At 42.0% G+C, this 17,913-nt stretch overlaps 1 protein-coding gene across 1 annotated transcript in view; it reads left to right on the forward strand.

Moving 5' to 3' along the window:
* Positions 1 to 287: 287 nt before the first annotated feature.
* NRCAM (neuronal cell adhesion molecule) overlaps positions 288 to 17,913 on the forward strand; it is a gene marked incomplete in the record, with an annotated part of 187,587 nt that continues 169,961 nt past the window's right edge. Inside the window, 2 exon segments of the mRNA XM_034769450.1 lie at positions 288 to 436; positions 13,072 to 13,162.

Raw genomic sequence — 17,913 nt, forward strand, 5'->3', positions numbered from 1 at the left:
GTTTTAGTATTTATGTACTGTGTAAAAGCAGGAGGAGCTAGAGAGATTCTATTTTTTAGATAGAAAGTCAGTTACTGTTTAACCTTCCCTCCACCCGCCCCGAAGCAATGCACATCATTTTACATCATTTTAAAGGTTCAAGCAACTAAGCAGATTTTTGCTTGCTTTTAAATAAATACAGGGAAATGTTTAACCCCTATTGTATTGACACAAAGCCTGTGCTGATCACACAGTGAAGCCTGGGAGGTCCAAACACAATGTGATTGGCTGTTTAAAACTGTCCTCTTTTTATACATGTTTCTGCACACAGTCCAGCAACAGCAGGGTTCAGCAGCACACAGTTTTGTCAGCAGGATTACAACGTGAGAGGGAGAGTTTTACCGACTTACCTTTTTTAATAAGAAAATGTAAAGAGGCAAATAATTACATCTGTAAGGTAATATTCTACAGCTACCTTTTGTACACAATTTTGTTCCTCTTTAATGTTCAATTTATTAAGATAGATTTGTGCATCTAATTACTGTATCAGCTAGTTTGGTTTATTAAAATATGAGAAATGTGAGGAAGCTGAATTTATAGCTCTGAGGATGAGGTTCAAAATCTCTTTTGTGCAATTAATTTTATATATTTGATTAGCTTGGTTAAATGTTCTAGAATTTGAAATCAGCGCCACTCTAACTTTGTTAAATTGTGTAGAAGGGCTTGAACTGGTAGCATAGTGAAGCCCAGATGTAATTAAATGCGGTGTGCTGGAAAGTCTTAGATTGATTTTGATGCTGATTTCTGGGAAAATAGATTCATTATTTTAACGCTTATATCATGTGGCATAGAACTGTTTCTGAAATATCATAAACTTGTTTAATTTTCATAAAGGATTTTACAGTAATGAAAGTTTATTTTCATGAAAAAAGGACATTTTTTCCCAGTTATAAATTTATCATATTGGTTTTAAATTAGTTTTGAGGTATTCCCTGGTTGTTATTATTCCAGAATGAATATTTGAGGAGGATCTAAGTAACAGAGTACTATATGTACACAAGAAGAAAAAGTGTTACCACTCACTGATTCTTCTGCTTCTGTTTCATTAAACAGAGAGGAGCATGTTCATTCCTCTCTAAACATTGACCTGTGACAGTTCTGTGATAAAAATCCCTATAATGACTGTTAGATTTTTGCATATGACCCTGTTTAGAAAATGCTTGGGAAAAAATTCCTATCAGAAAGTGAATTTAGGTTTTTGAAATCTCAGAGACCACAATGCTGTATCTAGCCTAAGCAATCCTGCTGTATAAATATACCTCTACCCCGATATAACGTGACCCGATATAACACGAATTCTGATATAACGCGGTAAAGCAATGCTCCGGGAGGGGCGGGGCTGCACACTCCGGCGGAACAAAGCAAGTTCGATATAATGTGGTTTCACCTATAAAGCGGTAAGATTTTTTTGGCTCCCGAGGACAGCATTATATCGAGGTAGAAGTGTATCTGTACTAGTATATCCCAGAGAAGTGTGATTACTCCCACACTCCAAAGCAGAGCAAAATATCTTTTAAAAACCAAATTAACAATTTTAGTCTGGCTCATGTTTACGATACATTCAGATCCAGATAAGCAAAGCTGAATGTCATATTTTAAGACCTTTTCTCCACTGATTGTATCTGCTTTTTTCACATGCACTTAAATCAGCTGAGATCTTTGATTTTTTTTTTCTTGCTCTGTATTTTAGAACTTTAATAAAAGTTTGAGCTTTTGTGTGTGGGGGGGAGGGGGAGTTGAAAAGGAATTGAAATAGATATACTGTGTTGTATCTTAGCATTGTAGATCAAATTGCTATCAGCTGATACTAAAATAACTACGAAATGTCATTCAGTTTAACTGGAGTGCTGTATTCTCTGTCAGTTTCATTACAATCTAATTTATATACTAAAACCCCACTGTAAATGGGTGGCAATCTATTTTTGAATCGCACTAAGTGTTTAGGAAGTCTTTTGGTCAGCTCATCATATATATTTCACTTAAGTAAAAGCTACCCTTTATAACAGACTTTCATTTGTCGTAACAGTTTACCGTCTGGATCCTCTGCTTGATCATAGTATGCCTACCTTTAAAGTCTGTTATGTACCAAGAACCAAAAGGATTGATTTGGTTATTATGTTAATGCATTATTTGCAAATAGACCACTGAAACTTTGAAAACATTTATATTTAAAAAGTCATCAACATCACAAACATAATAAAGTAGTATTAAACTCTGCTGTCACACTCCATTGTTGTTCCATTTAATTGAATGGGGAGTATACTCTTTGGTATCTGAGTGCCTTGAAAGTCCAAGATATACACCTTAACATACTTAAAACCATCTTCACCAAACAAGGACACTCGTTTCCACCAGAGAAGTAGATCGCATCATGGAATGGGCCACCCAAATACACCGAGAAAACCAGCTTCAATTCAGAAATAAAACCGCATACCCATATGGGGTATCATGAAACAAATACAGCCCATACTTGATGGGGACCCCATCCTGAAAGAAAGATTTCCTGAATTCCCATTTCTGGCCTTCAAACAACCCCAACCTCTCCAAGCTCAACAGCAGACGCAAACTGCCCTCAGAGTAGGACACACCAACTCATAGAAGCACCAGACCCTGTACAAACTACAAACTGCAGACACATCTCCACTGCTACAGTGGTCAACCCCCTCCACAACACACCTTTCAAGATCCATGGGTCTTACACAAGCCTATCACAACATATGGTATACCTCATCCAGTATGCTAAATGCCCCAACAATAACTATCTGGATGAAACCAGAGAATCATTATGCTCTTGAATGAACTCACACAGGGAAATAATAGAAGACAAAAACACCCTAACACCTGTGTGTGAACACTTTTTACAAAGCTATCCCTCTATATCTGACCTACCAGTCCTCATTCTCAAAAGAAACCTGCACAATGCTTTCAAAAGATGAACCTGGGAGCTTAAATTCATAACTCTGCTAAACATTAAAAATCATGGACTGAACAGAGACACCGGATTTACAATTTGTAACCCACTAACCCCCTCTATTTGTCCTAACTGAAGAGGTGTAAATGAACTACTTACCGTAAATGATCCCTTACAGTATGTGCTAATTGCTTATGCTTAACAATCTGTCCCACCTTGTATTTTGCTGCGACTCTGGAAGTACCTTTCTCAGATCTGAAGAAGAGCTCTGTGAGGTGTGAAAGCTGGTCTCTGTCACCAACAGAAGTTGGTCCAATAAAAGAGATTACCTCACCCCTCTTGTCTATCTTAAACAAAAGTGATATTTGAGCTTTAGAATCTAGAGAGCCACTTTATTATTAAACTAAATTGTAGGGAGCTATAAACTAATTATGATTTGACATCCAGCTCCTAACATCATGTTGTAAGATGCTTATCTGGCCCTTTTGTGGAAGAGTATTTATTCCTTGAAAGACTCCTTAAGAATTACATGTTCAGAATTTGTGACTTGATATTAAACAGAAGAAAGTTTAACTGTAGTGTAGACAGCAAATTCTGTGCTTAGGCTGTATGAGTCAGAGGCTAGCTCCTGTTTAAAGTCATGTATCTTGGAGAGTCATGCTTGGTGATCACGGATATAAGTAGCTGGGGCTTTAAGGGAAAATTAATAAATTCGGCGTGCCAGCTATGTTACTGTGAACATTAATGACAGTGAGTCTGAAGATGAAGGAGACTTGGAGAAGCAGAAAAATAACTAATATGCAATGTTACTCCCTGTCATTTTCATTCATTTCTAAGTACCACCAGAACTGGATTAAGGCAGGGGCTTTAGGGGCTGCAGCCCAGAGTCCCGGCTCAAAGGGGGGCCCTGCAAAAATAAATCACAGGCAGCAATCCCCAATTCTGGGCCGCTAAAAGTCCCGTGGCACAGTGGGACGCTCAGGTAGGCTGCTTGCATGCCATGGCCCCACACCGCTCTTGGAAGTGGCTGGGTGCTAGCACGTCTCTGCGGTCCCTGGCTGTCCCTCTGCCCCCAGGAGCTGCAGAGATGTGCTAGCAGGCAGCCGCTTCCAGGAGCAGTGTGGGGCTATGGCAGGTAGGCAACATGCCTGAGCTCTGTTGTGCCGCTGGCCAGGAGCAGCCTGTGGTAAGCGCCTCCCGGCCAGAGCCTACACCTCACACCCCCTCCTCCACCCCAATCTCCTGCCCCAGATCAGAATCCCCCTCCTGCACCCAAACTCCTTCCCAGACCCCGCACCCTCTCCTGCACTCCAATCCCCTGCCCAAGCCCCCTCTGCACCAAACTCCCTCCCAGGAAAAAGACTTGTATACAAGGGCCCCACAAAATCTAATAGCCCTGGGCCCACAGGAGAGTTAATCCAGTCCTGAGTACCACAATAACAACAATTTTAAAAATTAAATATCTTAATAGAACGAACATTAGCTGTAGGCCTCAGGAAATTAAATTATATTACTTTTTGATATTGTATGTTTTTCTTTATTATTAATGGAATAGTTGTACCAGGCTAGAGCATGTGCTGGTTAGTTATAGTATTTATTTATCTGCCTTATGTCATCATGAATTAACCAATTTACACAAAACACATCAAGAAGATGCCATACAAAATGAAGCGATGCTGTTCTACATTGAGATAAAAACAAACTATAGCGGACAAACCTATTGAAGTATCAACTATTACCTCAACCTGTTCTGAATTTGGACTAAAAAGAGAAGGTTTGATCCAACAGACCTCTTCTGGAAGGTCTTTCATCATCCTGGCATGGGTGAAAAAGAAAGCTCAATAGAGGCAAAAAAGTTTCTCACTCTTAAGGTGGAATAACTTTCCACTTCAGATGTGGAATCATTAGGCTAATGGACCGAAATAAATAGATCTGCCCATGTACCGGATTTGGTGATGATTACTTGAGAAGCTTAGCTTATTTCTCAAAAACACAATAATATTTTAGATAAACTTCTGAGGATATCAGTTCCATAAAAAATGTTAGCATCTTGGAACAAATGAAATCCTGATATCTTAGTATTCATTACTGGTTTTATTTACTGTTTATATTGTGAAAACACTCAAAGACCCCAATTAGAATTAGGGTCTGTTGTGCTCAGTATTGTTCTAAACAAAAAGAAAGACACAGACAGTTCTTGCCCCAAAGAGCTTACAATCTAAAATGAGAGGGAGGGTAGAGGATTTAATACTTCTATCTATCCCTCCCTCTCACCTTTCTCCCATTGAAATCAATGGGTGTTAGGCACCTGGATGCTTTTGAAAATACTACTGCGCACTTACAAATGTTTAGGTGTCTGAATACCTGTACAAATCTTTCCCTTAGACACTTTTGACTCCCATTTAAAAATAATAAATTGTGGAATGTGGGGTAGTTACAGGAGACGGTGAGTAAGTAGGATTGAGGGAGAGCAAGAAGGGAAAGAACACAGGGACACAGATTGGATGGGGAATGGAGAGAGGAAAGAGATATGAGAGGAGGAGGTGGAGGGCAGGAAGCGTGAAACCAGCACAGGAGGAACTGAGATGAGGAGAAATAGGAGGATGTTGCAGCAAGCAACCAAGCAACAGATCAAAAATCATATCCAGAGTGCAAACTGCAAAAAGCAGCCTTCTGGGAGATGGTAAGAGGCCACAGATCTGAATCTCTCCACTGCTGTTGTTACTGCTTTCAACTCCAGCTGTTGCTTGAAAAGTTTCTGCTACTGCTGAGGACTGGCTCTCCCCTGGGAGGTTCTGCTGTACTTTCACCAGCCCATGTAAGTGAGTAAAGTGAGGAGAATGAAGTTATCCTAGAGGGAGGAGTTCCCACACTGAATTCCGAGTCAGAGGATGAGTTAACACACAAACCATGCTTTTTTTTTTAAAGGTCTAACACATACATTTCAGCAATAGTGGCAGGTGTAGGACCCAATCCTTAGGTATTTGACTATTCTTTCTGAAGTCAATAGGATTATGTGCATTAGTAAATATATGCACTTGCATATATATTGTAGAATTACTGCCTTTGTACACTGAATTGCCCACATACTTGCCGAGTACTTTTCTTTTGCCTTCTTCAGAAGCATCTGGTGTTGGCCACTGATAGAGACATGATACTGAACTAGGCAGGCCAGTGGTCTGATCGGATGTGGCAGTTCTTCTTCTAGTGCTGGTCCCTATGTGTAATTCCACTGTGGGTATGCATATGCTCCATGGAGCTGAGACTGGAGATTTCTAGCAAGTAGTGTCCATTAGTCCGCACCCGCATAGTTCTCCTTATGTTCCACGCTGAAGGTATAAGAGGTGATGGAGATCAATCCCTCTCCAGATCCATCTTACTGCTCCATGGCGCTGACTGCTGAGTTATAGTCCTCCAGTGTCTGGAACTGATCCTCTTCAAAATATTGTCCGGTAAATATTTATAAGTTTTATATTGTTATCATTAGATATATCGTTAGAATCCCCATGCTGGGGAATTTTCCAGTCCTTTGGCATGCGTCTGAGATTATGGCCAGACTCCCAGGCTTTAAAAATTGTGTCTCCTTCTCCGCTTCCTTTCTGGTCAGCAGTGACCACGAGCACTGCTCGGAAAAACTCCTATCTCCGCTAAGTGCAGTATATGTAGCTCTTTTCCCAACTGAATGCAGTAGGTATAGACCTCTGGCTTTGGAAGCACCTAATGGAATGTGCCATGAGGTCTCAGTTGGATCCAGGCCAGGGAGACCTCCCCTCTCCCCCAGTACACCTGCTTCCACTTCCTGCTCCTGCTCTGCTCAAGTCCCTGTTCCTCTCTACCTTCTGGCTTTGATCCTAGCTGCATTGCTTTGGAACTGACAGAGCTTCTACCTTCTGGCTTTGATCCTCTGGCTTACAACTTGGGTTGACCCTCTGATTCTGATATTTGGCTTCTGTCTCTCCAGTTTCACACATACAGAATGGGAAGAGACTGTCTAGGCAGGAGTACGGCAGAAAGGGATCTAGGGGTTATAGTGGACCACAAGCTAAATATGAGTCAACAGTGTGATGCTGTTGCAAAAAAAGCGAACAGGATTCTGGGATGTATTAACAGGTGTGTTGTGAGCAAGACACAAGAAATCATTCTTCCGCTCTGCTCTGCGCTGGTTAGGCCTCAACTGGAGTATTGTGTGCAGTTCTGGGCACCGCATTTCAAGAAAGATGTGGAGAAATTGGAGAGGGTCCAGAGAAGAGCAACAAGAATGATTAAAGGGCTTGAGAAAATGACCTATGAAGGAAGGCTGAAAGAATTGGGTTTGTTTAGTTTGGAAAAGAGAAGATTGAGAGGGGACATGATAGCATGGATAGCATGATAGCAGTTGGAGTCTGTTTTTGAAGCTTTTCTGTTGTAAAATAGCCACCCGCAGGTCTGTCATTGAATGACCAGACAGGTTAAAGTGTTCTCCCACTGGTTTTTGAGTATTATGATGCCTGATGTCAGATTTGTGTCCATTAATTCTTTTGAGTAGCGGTTTGGCCAATGTACGTGACAGAGGGGCATTGCTGGCACATGATGGCATATATCACATTGGTAGATGTGCAGGTGAACGAGCCCCTGATGGTATGGCTGATATGATTAGGTCCTATGATGATGTCACTTGAATAGATATGTGGACAGAGTTGGCATCGGGCTTTCTTGCAAGGATAGGTTCCTGGATCAGTGTTTTTGTTCAGTGATGTGTGGTTGCTGGTGAGTATTTGCTTCAGGTTTGGGGGTTGTCTGTAAGGGAGGACAGGTCTGTCTCCCAAGATCTGTGAGAGTGAGGGATCATCTTTCAGGATAGGTTGAAGATCTTTGATGATGCGCTGGAGAGGTTTTAGTTGGGGGCTGAAGGTGACAGCTAGTGGTGTTCTGTTATTTTCTTTGTTGGGCCTGTCTTGTAGGAGGTGACTTCTGGGTACTCGTCTGGCTCTGTCAATCTGTTTTTTCACTTCAGCAGGTGGGTATTGTAGTTTTAAGAATGCTTGATAGAGATCTTGTAGGTGCTTCTCTCTGTCTGAGGGATTGGAGCAAATGCGGTTCTATCTTAGAGCTTGGCTGTAGACAATGGATCGTGTGGTGTGTCCTGGATGGAAGCTGGAGGCATGTAGGTAAGTATAGTGGTCAGTAGGTTTCCAGTACAGGGTGGTATTTATGTGACCATCGCTTATTAGCACAGTAGTGTCCAGGAAATGGACCGCTTATGTGGATTGATCTAGGCTGAGGTTGATGGTGGGATGGAAATTATTGAAATCATGGTGGAATTCCTCAAGGGCTTCTTTTCCATGGGTCCAGATGATGAAGATGCCATCAGTGTAGCGCAAGTAGAGTAGGGGCGTTAGGGGACGAGAGCTAAGGAAGCGTTGTTCTGAGTCAGCCATACCCACAGTGGAATACACATAGGGACCAGCACTCAAGGTGGAAAGGGAAGTTACTTACCCTGTGTAAGTGGAGTTCTTTGTGATGTGTGATACTTATCTGTATTCTACTACCTGCCCTCCTTCACCTCTGCTTTGGATTCTCTCTCATTCATAGTAAGAGGAGGAAATGGAGAGGCATTGGTCTACATTGCCCCATATACCCTTGGTACAGAGCACAAGGGGAGCAGCTGCTCAGGCACAGACCAATGGACACTACTTGCTAGTGGCTACTTGGTTTCAGGTGCATGGAGTACATGCATACCCACAGTGGAACACACATAGGGAACACACATCTTGAAGAACTCCAGTTCTTCCTCGATTGCTTGCACATGTCCATTCCAATGTAGGTGTGTGCCTGCCTCGAGCATAATTGCCAGAATTTTTTCCCTTAGTGGTATCTGTTGGGTCGGCTCTAGTGCCCCCTGGTGCTCCGCGCTCATAGCGCTAGTACAGGGGCCCCCGCCGAGACTGCACGCCTTCAGTTCTGAAAGCAGCGCAGGAGTAAAGGTGGCAATATCTTGACCCCCATAGAATAACCTTGCGACCACTCGATGACCCGCTTTTGTGTTGAGACTCCCAGTTTGAGAAACTCTGGTTTCTCCTGTGAAATCTGTATAGTATAGGGTAAAAGTTACACAAAAGACCAGATTTCACTGGGGAGACCAGATTTCATGGTTCATGGCACTTTTTTATGGCTATGAATTTGATAGGGCCCTATTCATGGCTGAATCCTGAAGAGCAAGCTTGCTTGGAGCAGGTTCATAGAGTCCTATTGGGCAGTAGAAAACCCTCCACAAGGGCAACTTACCTGGCAAAGTGGAAACGATTCTTCCTTTGGTATTCCCAACATGGGGTTGCACTTACACTGTCCTCAGTGAAAATTTTGGCGTACCTTCTGCTCTTGAAACAGCAAGACCTGACCCTTTCTTCAGTCAAGGTCCACCTGGCAGCCATTTCAGCTTTCTATCCGAAGGTCGACAACAGTTTGGTCTTCTTGCATGAAATGGTAATCTGTTTTCTCAAAGGCCTGGAGAGGGTGTTCACTCAAGTAAAGGAACCAATCATCCTTGGGACCTAAACCTTGTCCTGTCAAAGCTGGGCCCACCCTTCGAGCTGCTAGCGACATTCTCACTGTTGCACCTCACCTGGAAAGTGATCTTTTTAGTGGCCATCACTTCAGCCAGGAAAGTTTTGGAGATCCAAGCCCTCACGTCAGAGCCTGTATATAATATTCTTCAAAGATAAAGTACAGCTGCGCCTGCATCCAAAGTTCCTCCCGAAAGTGGTTTCACAATTCCAGTGTAGCCAAGCAATTTTTCTACCGGGGCAGATTGGCTTCCCCTGGCAGCAATTTAAAGGGCCTGGGGTTCCCAGCAGTGGCTGGAGCCCTGGGCCCTTTAAATCGCCACCCAAGCCCTGCTGCTGGAGCCCTGGGGTAGCGGCGGCGGGGCTCTGGCAGTGATTTAAAGGGCCAGGTGCTCCTGGCTGCCACTACTGCAGTGGAGCCCTGGGCCCTTTAAAGCTCCGCTAGAGGCCGGGGCCCCCCTCCGATGGTGATTTAAAGTGCCCGGGGGCTCTGCTGTGGTAGCAACAGCTGGAGCCCCGGGCCCCTTAAATCACCCCCGGGAGCTCCCAGCTGCTGCTACCACAGCCCCAGGGCTTTAAATCCTGATTTAAAGTGCCTGGAGATTTAGAGGCCCCGCCTCCTCTTAAGGACTCCGGAGTACTGGTAAGTCCTTTAAGTTACTTTCACCCTGACAGTGACACAGGGCTTGATCTTGCAGACATTGCCAGGAATAGTCCTAGCAAGTGGGACTGCTCAGAGTTGCAAGCCCAGTTGTGTTTGCAATCTGTAAAATCACATTTCAAAACTCACTGCACTCACAGTGAGAGGTAGGTAAGCTCATTTCTCATAGTTTCGAACATAATAGTTTTGAAACTTCAACTCAGCTTGTATTTGGTTTGATTTCTAGTGAAGAGAGACTGTGGAAAAACAGCAGAAAGAAAACAAATCCGGTCACAGTAGCACCCCTACTTTATGATCCAGTTAGGAATTGAGAAGGGCATACAATAGAGAAGTTCATAAAACTGAACATCTCAGAATTACTGTAGGTACAGTGCATAAGTTGCAGCATGGTGCATTGTATCACTTTCTTCTTGACTTTCAAACCCACTGCGCAGTGATTTCCAATGCACTGAGCTCATCAGAATGTGAAGTGATGTTGTCTTGTTCTTCATGCACATCACTTTCCTTATGTGATTTCCCCCTCACCCCCAAATTGGGAAGAATTCATGTAACTAGTTATTCATAAGATTGCTGTTCATATAATCAAGGTTCTGCAGTAAATTATAGGTTTAAAATATTGGCGAGCAGGTGGAGTGAAAAAATAATACAGAAAGGATCAGAAAGAAGTAACTGAATTAAAAAAAAATACTGAACTGGGCTTGCTTTACTCCTGTGACTGAGCGCTCAACAGGACAGGCTGGGGAGACCGTCAGGGTGCTGATTACAGCCGCCTCATTCTTGGGGCCAGCCAGGGTCCTGACAAGAGGTAGCAGCTTTGTCTTCCACTGATGAAGGGTAAACACCTGTAAAGCACAGGCGTGGAAGTATAGAGCTCTAACACAACTGCACCCCATCCTGCCTACTGGTGACATGCCCCCTCTTATCCTTCCTGCCTCCTATGTTGGGAGAGGTTGAAGAGCAATACACTTGCATCAGAAATAACTTTCCCTCTAACAAGGGAGTTCTCTGCTGGCCAGTTGCAGCTACTTTCCAGCCCATCTAAACTTCCAAAGTGGCTCGAAGAAGCTGAATCTCATTATGGAATCCTGTGTGTGTGTATGGCACCCATTTTTGCCAGAGTAACTTTTAAAAAAGTTGTTCTAGCCCTAAGATATAGCACAGGCATCTCTTTACTTTAAAAAAGTTTGTTTTTCAATGTGGATTGTCATTGGAAGGAGGAGGAAATGGATTTAAATTATGGGGAGAAATGGGTGAATAATTCTAGTTTTAAACATTCGGAATAATTGAGTGATTTGTAAAAACCCCAAATCTCCCCCCTGTGCCCTCATGCCTAATCACAATCCACATAGCATTGCTGCAAGTTTTCACTGATGAGCCAAAAAGTAACTCTCAGAGAACAGATGTAATTATGAGGTTTTTGATCTACTCATTGAAGTCTTTGAGACAGTATCATTAGTGAGGTTAAACTTTTTAGAAAGTTTTCTGTGTATTTTACATGCTTCACTAGGTAGAGAAAAGATTTTAATCAGGAAAATGCTTTGCAATTATATGCAGAAATTGTCCCTCTCCAAAACTCCATTTATTGAAGCATTTTACTAATCTACTATATTACTAAAGACAGCTGTACTTCCCTTCCCCCCACCCCAAATCTGGGATTTCTAGGAAATTATGTATAAATAGTTGAATTCCTGAATTTTAAATTATTTAATTATAGCCTTGTGTGTATCAGAGCTTTCAGTGCAGATGTTAGACTTTCTTTATTACAGACATTTTGAAAGTAAAGAAGAATTTTTGTATTTCTTTATCTCAAAATGCTATCTGCTATCCAAAAATGCCAGAGTTTAAAAAAAGAACAAAAATGAATAATGTTATTTTGGTGTTAAGGTACAGAGTTGAGACGTTATTTATATAGTTCCGAAAGTTTGCTGTTTGCTTTACAAGGTAGTAAAATAGACACAGTCCCTGTCCTGAAGTGCTTACAACCTAACTGTATTCGTGACACAAGAGAAAGGAACAAACACCTGGGTATAGGTTTGATGTGGGGGGAGAAATAGAAAGAGTGTATGCAGTTGATAATAATAAGATCACATGGTTATTCAGGTAACAGGTATACATGTCTTATTGGTCTCACAATATGTATATCGACACATTTCCCTCTTCAGTGCTTTTAGATCAGTCATTTTCCTGCCAAGATCTTAAATTTTGCCTGATTTTTCTTTATTTTCTTTATTATTCATTATATTTATCTCTTTATAGCAGAACCTAATTCCTCAACCCTTGCTGCAGAGCCACTGTTTTTTTTTAAACATATTACATTGCTCATCCTAGATAAAGTGCCGCCTTACCTTCAACCAGCCTCATCCTTATTCCACCATGCAACTCTCCTCTTCCCTCCACTTCAGGTGGTGACCACGGTTTCCCTTTCAAGGCCCTCTCCCAACCCACTTTCCCTTCTCTCATCTCAAGTCTTTCTCCCATTCATAATGAGCCAGTAATGCAAGAAATCACAGGGCTGTAGGGAGGCTACTGAAGCTCTAACAAGTTGCTGCTTTATATTACTGATGAAGCAGTCTCTTCCTCTTGCGGTCTAAATCCTCACCTGCGACATAGAGGGTGCGCTTCTGCCCCACGTAGTTGCAAGTTACAATTGGGACTCAGTGCTCCTGTATGAAGGGGAAGAGAAAATCAATAGAAATATTGTTAATTCAGTTCTTACTAAAACACAGTTTTGAATATAATTTCAATCCAGCTACCTTGAACTTATTGTGGCAGGTATGTCAAGATATATCTCTGACAGCTCTGTCTACTTCTGTGCTACAATTTTAATTTCTATTTCGTAGTAGGTTATTATTTAACATGATTCAGTGTGAAGGGATATTTACCTATTTAAATGTCTCATTCTCCAATTTTTTTTCCAGACCAAGCAGTAACATAAAGAAGTCCCAAGAGATAAGAAGAAAAGAAAAACAGAGATACAGATCATCGTGCTCTGAAAATATTTGTACAAAGGTAGGACAGTTTTTATTTTCTTCCTAAACATTTATCTTCCTTTACCAATTAACACTAAGTGAAATCGGATCTCATGGCATACGATACCATGATTGTGTTGTGTTCATAAAATGATACATCACATTCTGTATTTAGTTGCATTTTCAAGCTTGATGGCATAAACAGTTTGTGATGAGTAGAAATTAAAAAATGTCAGTTTTTCTAGTTGTTAAAGAGCTCAGATCAAATGGATTAAAAATGAAAAGCAGACAAACAGCATCCCATGGAATCTCATGCTTAAGAAATTACACTTAATAAATGGTGACGTTCATAGCTGGGCAAAACAGGGAACAAACTTCAGAACAAGTCATGCCAGGAAACAAATGCTCCTCTGAAAATATTGAAGTTGAAAGATTCTTGTTATGCGATTAAATACAATTTTTTTTCCTCTTCCACACTCCCTTACAGTTTTTATTATGGAGCCATCCACTCACGGGTTCTTCAGTCCCACGGTTTCGGTCACACAAGAGTAAAAAGCCTGTTTTGGAAGTTTTGAAGTTACTTTGATTCTCCTTTCTGTCCTTTTTGTATTTGCTCTGCACAGGCTTTTCACCACTAAAAAGAGATATCGTTGCTAGAATTCAGCAGTGGCTGCTGAATAGACATCTGTGTTTTAATATATGACTTTTGTGAAATAAAAATCTTATTTTGGGATCTTGAATACAATACTGTGTACTGTCTATCAGAACAGATGCTGTCTATGTTGTGCATTTCATAGGAGTGGGTGGCTGCACAGGCATTTTGCTCTTATTTATCAGATTTTTTTCCCAACATGAGGAAATGTATAGTAGACTTAAAACAAAGAAAGGAAAGTGATAGGTAACAAAAAGCATTGACGTGTGAGACAAATGGTGCTGCTGTTCCTAAGAGTCAGCATTCACTGCATCTTTTCTCTCTAAAGGTTTTATTTTGTATAGTTCAAGAATCTTGTCCAAAATGATACCAAGTCATTCATGAGCTAAATGTAGTTCCATAAAAGTGGACAGTTACCATCATTTTTTGAAGCAAGATTGCTGTCTGAAAAAACACTATTAAAGATGCTGAAAAGTTCATTTTGATGGTAACCAAATGTTGTTCTCTAGGAAGCCTTCAGGTCCTCTGGCTTTGTTGAAGGCTGCTTTGGTTCACTAGGGTCTTGAGTTCCTATCACAGTGCCCTTGCTGCCCAGTCAAGACCCTGTTCTCCTGCTGGGCAATGCTGCCATGCAGCAGATTCCCTGGGGCCATATGGCTGAGTGACAGCTAGCCAGACCTAAGCTGACAGCCATTTGAATATTGAATTGGCTCATGCACAGGTGCCTGCTCCCCAGCAGTGAGATGGCCTGCCTTATTCTGTGACTCCTACTCTCCCTGTGCCTCGCTAGTTGCTCCTACAGTTTGTGCGCTTAAATCTTGATGCGCCTTAGAAACAACTTAGATGGAGAGGGATAATGCATTATCTTCTTTTGGCAGGGACCAGTACTGGCCTTACACTTGGACTTGTGACTGTAAAATGGATAGTAGCGTGAAGACTTGGGAGAAGGGTCAGAATCTGGAGGGAGCATGGGCTGTTATAGCAGAAATAAGGGAGAGACAAGACAGAATGGGGGGGGGTCAAATCAATATCTTAGATGTCTGTATACTAATGTGAGAACTATGGGGAATAATCAGGAAGAACTCGAAATGCTAGTAAATAAACATGACATCGTTGGCATCATGGAGTCTTGGTGGGATAATACGCATGATTGGAATATTGGTATAGAAGGATACAGCTTGCTCAGGAAGAACAGGCAGGGCAAAAAGGGAGGAGGTGTTGCCTTAAAAATGTACACTTCTACCCTGATATAACACAATCCGATATAACACAAATTCTGATATAATGCGGTAAAGCAGTGCTCCAGGGAGGGCGGGGCTGCGCACTCTGGCGGATCAAAGCAAGTTCGATATAACGCGGTAAGATTTTTTGGCTCCCAAGGACAGCGTTATATCGAGCGTTAATATCTATATATTAAAAATGTATACACTTGGACTGAAGTTGACATAGAAATAAGAGACAGACTTGTTGAAAGTCTCTGGGAAAGGATAAAAGGGGTAAAAAACAAGGGTGATATCATAGTAGGGGTCTACTACAGATCACCAAACCAGGAAGAAGAGGTGGATGAGGCATTTTTTTAAAAAACTAACAAAATCATCCAAATCACAGGACTTGGTGGTGATGGGGGACTTCAACTACCCAGACATCTGTTGGGAAAATAACACAGCAGGGCACAGATTATCCAACAAGTTATTGGAATGTATTGGAGACCATTTTTTATTTCAGAAGGTGGAGAAAGCTAATGGGGGGGAGGCTGTTCTAGATTTGATTTTGACAAATAGGGAGGAACTGGTTGAGAATTTGAAAGTGGAAGGCAACTGGGGGGGAAAGTTATCATGAAATGGTAGAGTTCATGATTCTAAGGAATGGTAGGAGGGAGAACAGCTCAATAAAGACAATGGATTTCAAGAAGGCAGACTTCAGCAAACTCGAAGTCGGTAGATAAAATCCCACGGGAAGCAAGTCTAAGGGGAAAAACAATGGAAGACAGTTGGCAGTTTTTCAAAGAGATATTATGAAGGGCACAAGTGCAAACTATCCCACTGTGTAGGAAAGATAGGAAGTATGGCAAAAGACCACCCTGGCTTAACCAGGAGATCTTCAATGATCTAAAACTCCAAAAAAAAAAAAAAAAAGTTCTACAAAAACTGGAATCTTGGTCAAATTACAGAGGATGAATATAAACAAATAACACAAGTATGTAGGGACAAAATTAGAAAAGCCAAGACACACAATGAGATCAAAGTAGCTAGGGACATAAAAGGAAACAAGAAAGCATTCTACAAATACATTAGAAGCAAGAGGAAGACCAAGGACAGAGTAGGCCCGTTACTCAGAAGGGTGAAAGATAATAGAAGAAAATGTGGAAATGGCAGAAGTGCTTAATGACTTCTTTGTTTCGGTTTTCACCAAGAAGGTTGGTGGCAATTGGATGTCTAACATAGTGAATGCCATTGAAAATGAGGTAGAATCAGAGTCTAAAATAGGGAAAGAACAAGTCAAAAATTACTTATACAAGTTAGATGTCTTCAAATCACCAGGGCCTGATGAAATGCATCCTAGAATACTCAAGGAACTGACTGCGGAGATATCTGAGCCATTAGCGATTATCTTTGAAAAGTCATGGAAGATGGGAAACATTCCAGAAGACTGGAAAAGGGCAAATATAGTGCCCATCTATAAAAAGGGAAATGAGGACAACCCGGGGAATTACAAACCAGTCAGCTTAACTTCTGTACCCACAAAGGTAATAAGAGCAAATAATTAAGCAATCAGTTCGCAAACACCTAGAAGATAATAAGGTGATAAATAACAGTCAGCATGGATTTGTCAAGAACAAATCATGTCAAACCAACCTGATAGCTTTCTTTGACAGCGTAACAAGCCTTGTAGATGGGGGGAAGCAGTAGATGTGGTATATCTTGACTTTAGTAAGGCTTTTGATACTGTCTCGCATGCCCTTCTGATAAACAAACTAGGGCAGGGATTGGCAACCTTTGGCATGCAGCCCATCAGGGAAATCCGCTGGCGGGCTGGGATGGTTTGTTTACCTGCAGCGTAGATTTGGCCAATCACAGCTCCCACTGGCCGCGGTTCACCGTTCCAGGCCAATGGGGGCTGCGGGAAGCGGCAGCCAGCACATCCCTCGGCCCACACCGCTTCCTGCAGTTCCCATTGGCCTGGAATGGCGAACCGCGGCCAGTGGGAGCTGTAATCGGCTGAACTTGCGGACGCTGCAGTTAAACAAACCATCCTGGCCCACCAGCCGATTTCCCATGCCAAAGGTTGCCGATCCCTGAACCAGGGAAATACAACCTAGATGGAGCTAATATAAGGTGGGTGCATAACTAATTGGAAAATCATTCCCAGAGAGTAGTTATCAGTGGTTCGCAGTCATGCTGGAAGGGCATAACGAGTGGGGTCCTGCAGGGGCTCGGTTCTGGTCCGGTTCTGTTCAGTATCTCACTAATGATTAGTAAGGGCATAGAGAGTACACTTATATAAAGTTTGCAGACGATACCAATCTGGGAGGTGTCGGAGAAAAACTGAGTTCTCACTATTTTTGTTTAGGTACAGCAAGTCAGATGCTTTATTAACTCTCACATGTGCAGAGGGAGAGAGCAAAGCAGGTCTCTCTCTGGTAACTAATTACAGCAAGCATTTATACCTTTCATTACAGAAATAATGAGGGACAGCTGCATTTTGTTTATACATAGGCCATCTTGATATCTCATTTCCTTACTTGTTTTGACTCTTGCCTACATACAATTAGTTTCTATACCTTATCTACACAAGGTCTTCTACACCTTATCTATACTGAGGTCACAATGACTTCTTACACAACTCTTTCTCACCCGTCTCACACAATCCTCACACAATCCTCGCTTCTACAAATCTCGCGTTATCAGGGTTATCAGGGTCACAGCTAGCTTGACTCTTGCTAACAAAGACTGTCTCTTGCTAACGAAGCCTGACTCTTGCTAACAACCATCATGCATTGCAGTTCCCTTCTGTCAGTTCTTTCCTCTGCTTCCACAGAGGTGTTGCAAGTGCTTTGGAGGACAGGATTAAAATTCAAAATGGTCTGAAGTAAACAGGATGAAATTCAATAAGGACAAATGCAAAGTACTCCACTGAGG

Source organism: Trachemys scripta, chromosome 1 (assembly GCF_013100865.1).
Source record: "Trachemys scripta elegans isolate TJP31775 chromosome 1, CAS_Tse_1.0, whole genome shotgun sequence".
NCBI lineage: Eukaryota > Metazoa > Chordata > Testudines > Emydidae > Trachemys > Trachemys scripta.